A 9,392-nucleotide genomic window follows, 5' to 3' on the forward strand; every position below is an offset into this window, starting at 1 on the left:
CTGAGCCTGTTACCTCTCAGTTCGAGTACAGTTCTAACAAGCCTGGGGGCAGGAAAGGGGCAGGGTGGCGCTGGGGCACTCCTGAGCTGGGCCTGTCTTCAGTGGGAGGGCAGCCAGACCAGTGGAGAGGGGGAACCTGGGGCTCTTTTGTCTGTGTGGACAGCTCTTCAGAGCCTCGGGCTGGTTTTGTATCTCTGTGGGTCTGTGAATCTGGCTGCCATCCGGGGTTCCTCTGTCTTCGGCTGAGGGACCATCCTGAGAACAGCTCAGGACTGTTTGTGCTTCTGGGATAGTTTCCTTCCACTTCTGAGTCCTGGCTGGGGCCACTTACCGGAAACATATGGTGGTCCTTTGCTGGGGTGAGGGACGGCTGGGGTCAGGGCAGTGCGGTTTGTGGTGTAGGGGTGGGCAGTGTCTGGAGTCCTGGGGACTAAGAAGGCTTGATCGGGGATGGTTTGCCCCTTCTCCTGTCCCATAGGCCAGCCCTGCAGCACCTTCATATCTGGGACCCCTACTATGGCCCTCCCTCACCCTATCTCACCCCCTCCCACCTCTGTTCCCATCAGTCTGCTGTTTGTGCCAGATCCTGCATGACGGCCACCATCTTTTTACTCTTTGGGACAAAGCCCAAGCTCCTCAGCCTGGCATTCAACACCCTGATGCCCCTTGCAGCTCTACTCCCCGCCCCTCAGCTCCAGCCATACGAGAGGCAGGATTGAGTTCCCTGCAAGTCCAGTGCTCTGTTAGGCCACAGGGCCTTTGCATGGGTCATCTCCACTGCCTGGATTCGACCTCCCCAAGAATCTCTAGCCCCTCCAACTCCCTGAAATTCAATCGAAAAGTCATTTTGTCCATGACAAACAGTAACAGTGAAGAATATAGATACTTGCCTTTTAAAAATAAGAGCTTTATCAAAATATAATTAAATATCATAAAGCTCACGTTTTTTTTTTTTCACAGAATATTTTTTATTACTCTACTCCCTGTAGTATGTATGGAAACAGTACGGTTAATTTTTAAGTCCAAGAGAAGAGATAATTCACAGAGAGCCAGAATTCACTGACTGAAACATCCACCAAATTTCTTAATTTAAAATTAAAAGGTAATTTAACCGTAGGCAGCATCAGGTAGACTAGACTCCCATACTGGACCCTTACAAAACTAGGTTTTTGTCTGTTAGAGAAGCCTCTTCTTGCCAGAACTGGCTTTCCTGCTCAGTAGGTTCTGGAGCGGGTCACCATATTGCTCGCTGGACCCCCGACAGCTGCCCGTGGTCTGCTAAGTGATGGAAGACAATACGACTAAGCCTCCAGCGCCACTTTACACCACGTGGACGGGACGTCATAACACACCGATTTCGGATTCGAACAGGGCAGCTATCCCGGGGAAGGGCAGCAATTTCTCCATTGGCCACTTCTGAAGATCTTTTGGCAAAATGGTATTCTTCCTGAGTGAATTGATCCGTAGCCTCTCATCTGCATATTCATAGGCCATTTTTCGTCTCTTCACATCACGCAACATTTTCCAGTCTACGTAATAATCTCGAACTTGGCCTGAAGGTGATGAAGGAACCATCTTCCGGACGGTCCGCAGCAGAGAGCCCAGCATGGAAGCCGCCGTGTTGTCCGCCGCAAACCTAAAGCTCACCTTTTAAAGCACACAATTCAATGTTTTTTTTGCTTCATTTTTGTATATTCACAAGGTCGTAATTTAGTCACCACTATCTAATTCTAGAACGTTTGCATCACTCCAGAAGAAGCCCAGTACGCGTTAGCAGTGGCTGCCCATTCCCCTCAGCCCCTGGCAACCACTAATCTACTCTTCTGTCTCTATGGAGTCACCTATTCTGGACGTTTCATACAGACGGGATCGTACACCACGTGACCTTTTGTGGCTGGCTGCTTTCACTCAGCGGTGTTTTCAAGGTCCATCCATGTCGTAATACGTATTAGGACTTCATTTCTTTTAATGGCTGAATACTGTTCTCATGTATAGATATACCACATGTGTCTATCCATTCAGCAGTTGGTGGGCATCTGGGTTGTTGCCACTTTTTTGGCTGTTATGAATGAAACTGCTGTGAACACTTGTGTACAGGTTTTTGTGTGAAGATGTTTTGAATTCTCTTGGAGTGTATAGTTGGAGTGGAATTGCTGGATCATATGGTAACTCGAAATTCAATCTTTGAGGTATTGTTAAATTGTTTTCCCAAGCAGCTGCACCATTTTATATTTGCATCAACAATGTGTAGCGGCTCCGATTTCTCCACATCCTCACCAACACCTGTTAATATCTGTCTTTTTGATGATAGCCGTCCTGGCGGGTGTGAAGTGGTACCTCCGTGTGGGTTTGATTTGCATTTCCCAAATGCCTAATGCTGTTAAGCACCTTTTCATGCTTATTGCTGTGTGTGTATCTTCTTTAGGAAAATGTCTGTTCAGATCACTTGCCCATTTTTAATTGGGTTATTTGTCTTTTTGCTGTTGTGTTGGAAGTTTTTTTTTATATGTCCTGGATCTAAGTTCCTCAGCAAATATACGGTTTGCAAATGTTTCCTCCCATTCCTTGGGTTGTCATTGCTTTCTTGATTGTGTCCTTTGAAATACAAAAGCTTTTAGTTTTAACGAAGTCCAGTTTATGTCTATTTTTCCTTTTGTCTGTTGTACCTTTGGTATCAAAGCTAAGAAACCATTCCCTCATCCAAGGTCAGGAAGATTAGCTACCACTTTTTGAAAGCTACCCTGTGTCAGGTCCCATACATAGATCATCTCACATCACATCCTGGCAAGGTAGTTTTCACTCCCATTTTACAGATGTGAAGTTGAGGCTCGAAGATTAATCCCTGTGTGTATAGCTAGTAGATGGCCAAGTGTCTGGCCTCAGAGCTGGGCTCAGGAAGGTGCCAGCGTGACCCACGTATAGCCTGGAAGCATGGCAGTGGGTTAAGGAAGAGAGTAAGGAATATTCATTGGAGGGCGCCTGGGTGGCTCAGCTCATTAAGTGACTCAGGTCAGGTCATGATCCCGGGGTCCTGGGATCGAGTCCCACATCGGGCTGCCTGCCCTGCGGGGAGTCTGCTTCTCCCTCTGCCTCTGCCTGCCACTCCCCCTGCTTGTGCTCTCTCTCTCTCTGTTAAATAAATATATACATAAATAAATAAAATCTTAAAAAAAAAAAAGGAATATTCATTGGAGGGCTTCCTTTGGCCAGGGGCAGTGCTCAGAGCTTGGTGTGCATTAGCTCACTTTCCTCCTCCGTGGCAGTGGCTCTCAGCACGTGGCCCTGACCAGCAGCATCGGCCAGTTCTTGGGCCCTCCCCTAGACCTGCTAAATCAGAAACTCGGTGGGGCTCAGCAGTCTGTGTTATTTAAGAGCTTCAAGTGATTTTGGTGTGCTCAAACTTAGAGGACTGCCCTAAAGTGCTGTCCCTCCCCTCACGCCCCAACTGCAGTTACCCAGGGAGCTTTTTTTGTTTGTTTGTTTTCTGTTTTCCAAGTACCACGTGAGGGAAAGGCGCACCTAGAGATTCTGATTTAAATGGTCTCAGTAGGAGTTGAACTTCACAGTTTTGAAAAGCTCCCTGGCAGGTCCTCATGTGCACCCAGGGCTTTAATCACTGCCTTGGGAGTAGGTCCCCCCCACAAGCTCCATTGTATAGGCGCAGAAGCTCTGGGAAGTTTAAGGACATGTCCAAGGTTGTATAGTCACGTAGAAGCAAGACGGGCTGGAAGCCAGTGTCCCTGTTTTCCACTTCCCCTCCTTCCTCCCATTCCTTCCTTTTTTGCGGCTGCATTTAGAACCTCTGTGTTGGTTCTCCTCTCTGAGCTCTTTGGAAAATTTTAACTGATGCAGGATGTCACCATCTAGTGGCCATTGGTGGGAACTAATGAGCATCTCCAGGACTTCCAATGACGCTGTTCTCAGGGGACACATAAGGGAAGAGGAAAGGCCACCATTTACAGTTACTGAAGACAGATGTTTTTGGGAGACTTGGGCTGCCCATTTGTCCAAAAGGTGTCTTTTGAGAAAAGGAGAGTGGAATGATGGCAGGTTTCATGTTTAAGCACTGTTGATGAGAGTCCATTTGCAAACTGAGAGAGGCTGGGGAAGAAGACAGTCTTCTTGATCAAACTTTGGGCAGGTTCCATAACTTTCTCCGAGGCCTAGTCTGTGCACTTCTTCATAAAATCTAGTTTTAGCAAGAACCCTGCTAAGTCAGCTTAACCAGAGGCGCCCATCCCCAGGTAACATCTCATTTCCCTGGCCTGCCTTGATCAAGAATCCTGTTAGGTCAGTTTAGGCAGAATTCCTCTTACCCCTTATGTTTTTCTTACTAAATTTCCATCCACTGCTCCCACTCACCTTGCTCCTTGGCTGTAAGTTCCCTCTTGCCCATGCATGTTTGGAGTTGCGCCCTCTCTCTCCCCCCAAACTCCACTGCAGTGGTCCCTGTAGCTATTGTGACGGTCCTGAATAGAGTCTGCCTTACCATCTTTAGCAACTGTCAGAAATAATGTATAACTCTGGGGAGGCTGGGTCCCAGGCAGGACTGGCGGGGGAGGCAGAGAGGAATCTGAAATGACAGACATTCACTGGGGAAAGAGAGCTGAGCCCACCCTTGGGGCTGTCTGACCTCTGTTTGGGCATTGGTTCATTTGACAGATGGCCACTGTGGGTCAGGTGTGAGAGGGGTGCTGGTCTCAGACATCAGGGGGAGAAGCATGGAATATTTGGGGTGCTCCATTTCTTGTGGTACAAGCGGTTCTGTTCTCAGCCCTGGGAGGGGCTCCGGCAGAGGCAGTGGCGTGGGGTGGGGCGGGGTGGTGCCCCCAGTTGGGGGACCTGAAGTGGCTGGGGTGGGGGGCAGCCTCTTGAAGCTGGTGCCCTGGGTCTGAAGAGGAGCCCACAGAGATGAGTCAAAATTGATGACTGCTACCTGCCTTGCTGGCTCCTGTGGGACCAAACAAGGGCCCCCAGGAAGTTCCTGAAACCTCTCGGGCTGGAGCGGCTGAGCGTTCCACCAGGGGCAGGGGCATTGAGAGAAATAAAGCATCTGAGAAAGGTGCGAGTGACTGGCTACAGGCAGGGCACCCATAGGATGTACACATAACAGAAGATTGGCCATCTGAACCATTTGTACGTGTGTAGTTCAGTGACATTAAGTACATTCACATTGCTGGGCAACAATCAGCACCGTCCATCTCCAGGACTCTTTCCATCTTGCAAAATGGAAAGTCTATACCAATTAAACACTAACTTCCCTTTCTCCCTCCCCCCATCCCCTGGCAATCACCATTCTGCTCTCTGTCTCTATGAATCTGCCTACTCTAGGTACCTTATAGAAGTGGAATCATACAGTGTTTGTGTGACTATGATGTCCTCCGGGTTCATTCATATTGTAGCATGAGTCAGAATTTCCTACCTTTTGAAGGCTGAATAGTATTCCATTGTATGTATACACCACACTTTGCTTGTCCATTCATCTGTCCATGGACACTTGGGTTGCTTCTACCTTTTGGCTGTTGTGAATAATGCTGCTACAAATATAGGGGTACACATATCCATTTGAGTCTCTACTCTCAGTTCTTTTGGGTGTATACTCAGAAGTGGAATTGCTGGATCACATGGTAATCATATTTTTCTTTTTTAAGGAACCACCATACTATTTTTCATTTTCTATCCCCGCCCACAGTGCATGTGTCTTCTCATTTTTTCAAGTCTTCACCGGCATTTGTTATTGTCTGTGTTTTTTTTTTTTTAATTTAAATTTAAATTTTTTAGTAGCGGGGATCCTGCTGGGTGAGAAGTGGGATTTCGTTGTGGTTTTGATTTACATATCTGTAATGATTAGAGATGTTGAGCATCTTTTCTTTTTTTTTAAAAGATTTTATTTATTTATTTGACAGAGAGAGAGAGCATAAGCAGGGGGAGCGGCAGAGGGAGAAGCAGGCTCCCCGCCGAGAAGGGAGTCCCATATGGGGCTCAGTCCCAAGCCGAAGACAGACGCCCAACCAACAGAACCACCCAGGTGCCCTGAGCATCTTTTCTTGTAGCTTGAAATTCTTATATAAAATTAAATCTCAGTGAACGGGGCACCTGGGTGGCTCAGTAGCTAAACATCTGCCTTCGGCTCAGGTCATGATCTCAGGGTCCTGGGATCGAGCCCCATCCCCATTCAGTGGGGAGTCTGCTTCTCCTTCTCCCTCTGCCCCTCCCCCCTGCTTGTGTGCATACGCTCTTTCTCTCTCTCAAATAGATAAATAAAATATTTTTAAAAAAACTTAGTGGACAAAACAGATCTAAGGGTTTATGCTGTTATAAGGGAAACCATCTAGCCTGGAAGCTTACCAGTAGATGTTGTGTCTTTGTTTTTTTATGCAAGTGCTGTTTTAGCATCTGTTGTGTGTTAACCTCATCTGATCACAGGCTCTCTTATTCTCAAAAACATATTTGTATCTCATGGAAAGTAAAGGTTCTATGGAATGCAGTTTGGGAAACACTGACCCAGAGGCAGATCTTCAGTGGTAAGCCAGAGGGTTCCATCCCAGGCCCGTCTAGATCAGCGTTTTTCATCAGTGACTTAGAGTAAAACATTGATTGTCTGCTAATCCACACAGTGAGCTATTCCAGCTCCGGTGGATTGGGGAATGCATTGGGCATCAGGGTCAGGATGTCTTGACAAGACAGAGAAATTATTCAAAATAACCGTATGTAACATTACAAGGATGAATTGAAGGCCTTGCACTGACACTTAAACAACAAATCAGGAAACGCTGCCTACAGATAGGGAGACATGTATGAAAGAAATTGAGGATGCTTGGTCAATGGTTGGGATAATAATAATATTAACAATAATGATAACTAACATGGATGACTTCACCGGGCCCTTACAATAATGTGTGATATAGATATTACTATCAATGCCCATTCAACAGATGGAGAAATTGAGGCTCATGGAGGTGAAGTAACTTACCTAGGGTCACATAGCTAGCTAGTTGGTGACAGAGGTTTAATGAATGACAGGACCTCCCCTGAGGCCTGCTGGCTCCACGCCGGCCAGACCCCGTTGGGAATGCTGTGTTCATTCCTTTCAAGCTACTGTCAGATGCATGGGGAACAGCCACAGGGAAGTTTGGCCTAAAGTAGACCAGGAGGCCATGTTGGTAGTGAGCTCCCCATGACTGGGATGTGTAGGCAGAGGCCGGAAGACCCTGGTAGTGCCATTGTGGTGAGGATCCCAGCATCAGATGGAGACTAGGATAAATACAATTTAAGGTCTCTCCTTCCTCTGCAATTCTATAATTCTGCCATAGCAACTTACTACTTGAAAGCCAAGTGTGTGATATGGGAGAACTCTATTTTTTATACACTGCATGTGTGCGTTATTTATAATACTTTGGGGTTTCTCCTATGACAAACGTGCACACTGTATTTATTCACAGGTTTTAGGACTTGTGACAAATTTTACATGACCATTTAGGTTTTACATTTCAGCTGATTATGGAGACATTTATAGTTATTGTACACCTATATTTATGATACAGGGTTCGTCATATTTATGATGTACTGGATGCCCAGTCATTGATCAGAAACCCAAGCTGAATATCTTACATTGTTCCTGTGGGAAAACGTCCTATTTTATTCATTTTATGATGTGGCTTCAGAAACTCAGAGAATTTACTTGGGGGGAAGTTCCCTCAGTCGCCAGGTTCAAAAAATTCCCGTATATTTAGACGTAACGCTAGGTGGCTTGGAAGAGTTTCTCAATGTTTCTGTGCCTCAGCTTCCTCATTTAGGGCTGAGGGGGAGACATGCCCTTCCCAGTGTGCTGAGGCCATGCGCGTGAGTACCTTACTCAGTGGTGCATCTTCCCCCTCTTTTCTCCTCTGTGGTGTTGATGGCACTGCCTTGGGAACCACTAGCCTTGAAGGCTGGCTGCTTGCTGGGGGTGCTCCAGCTTTTGGGGTTCTTCCCAGGAATCCTCTTGCCAAGCAGCTTCTTTTCAGCAAACTTAGGATTTTGCTCGGGGCCTCTAAACTAAACTAGTTTCACCTTAAATAAAAGAAATAAATCTTTGCAGCTAAGCTGTTGCTATGACATTGATTTGGCATATATTTTAAGACAGCTTGGCTAATAAATAAACATCAGAGAAAATGATCTGCCTGCGAGGGGTTCAGGGCTGGCAGCCAGGGAGGAGGGACATTCCGGCCTCCCTCCCCTGCTTCCCTTCTACTCCTAGCCGGAGCCCCTTGTCAGTGGGACCCTTGTCAGCAACCTCAGGACCCAGGCTTGGCCGACCTGATGTGTGTGATGGATTTGGAGAAGTGGGGAGGCTGTGGGGTCTCCTTGAGACCCTTGGGCCCTCAGACCAGCCGGGCAGAGCAAGGAGAGGCCTGCCTCTCTTGTCCTGGGTGCCCACCCACTTAAGTATGAATCTCAGCCCCTGAGCTTGTGAGCATGGGAAGGTGAATTAATCTCTCTGTGTCTTGCTTTTCTCACCTGGGAAACTGGGGATACTTCTGGCAGGCATCGTGTGAGACACAGGGACAGTACCACCCACAGTCAGCGTACCAGTACCTGTCAGCTACGGCGATCATGCTCGGGGGGTTCAAAGGAGCTGTCTGCCAGGTACCCAAAACACAGGCGCTCTGTGAACAGGTGTTACTATTCTGGGGTGTGCACTAATGAGCTTCTGGGCCCCCACGCTCAAGTCCTGGACCCGTCCTCTTCTTCACCATGCTTGTGTCCTGCTCCCAGCCCCACTGCGGCTCCAGGATGATCCATCGTCCCCTTCCTTGGTGTCCCTTAAATTTGCCAATTCCCGGTCTCAGAGTTCAGGGTCCTTGACTTCTGCTGGGCAACCCCTTACCCGCTGCTGGCCTCTCTGGGCTCACTGGGTCACGGTCCCCAGGTTGCAGGGGTGTGGCAGGGTCTCCACGCGGTTCTACCGCCTGACTTGTCTGCCCTGAACAGGATGCTCTTGCGTGCATAACTGCATTTTTCATAGTGTGTTAGCAACGAAATTACTGGTTAATAGGAACCTCAAATAAATAACTCTTACCCACATCTGCTTACTGGTAGGTGATGAGGAAGAAACAAATGTGTTTTTGAAAAGTAAGACATTTCCCCCAACATGATTTCTGTCTCTGGTCATAAATGTCAGAGATAAATGAATCTGTTTCATTAAGAATCAGCACGCTGGTACAGGGAGGCATCTGCTGGGCTGTGAATCATGGAGCCCCTGGCACCTCTGCCCCGCCGCACTGTTAGTACCTGCAAGCATCGCCTTCCTGCTTGAGTACTGGGAGCTCTGAAGAGCTAGGTCAGCCTTCCCGTCCCCAGTGAAGCCAGGCCCTTCCAGGTGCTGTTGGTCCAGATGGCTTTCATGCCCC

General features: G+C 47.7%; 1 pseudogene; it reads right to left on the minus strand.

Moving 5' to 3' along the window:
- Positions 1-943: 943 nt before the first annotated feature.
- On the minus strand, positions 944-8,597 carry LOC102739783 (small ribosomal subunit protein uS14m pseudogene; annotated as a pseudogene).
- Between the last annotated feature and the right edge of the window lie 795 nt (positions 8,598-9,392).

This window comes from Leptonychotes weddellii, chromosome 16, assembly GCF_054177405.1.
Source record: "Leptonychotes weddellii isolate Sample4059 chromosome 16, ASM5417740v2, whole genome shotgun sequence".
In the NCBI taxonomy this organism is placed as follows: Eukaryota; Metazoa; Chordata; class Mammalia; order Carnivora; family Phocidae; genus Leptonychotes; species Leptonychotes weddellii.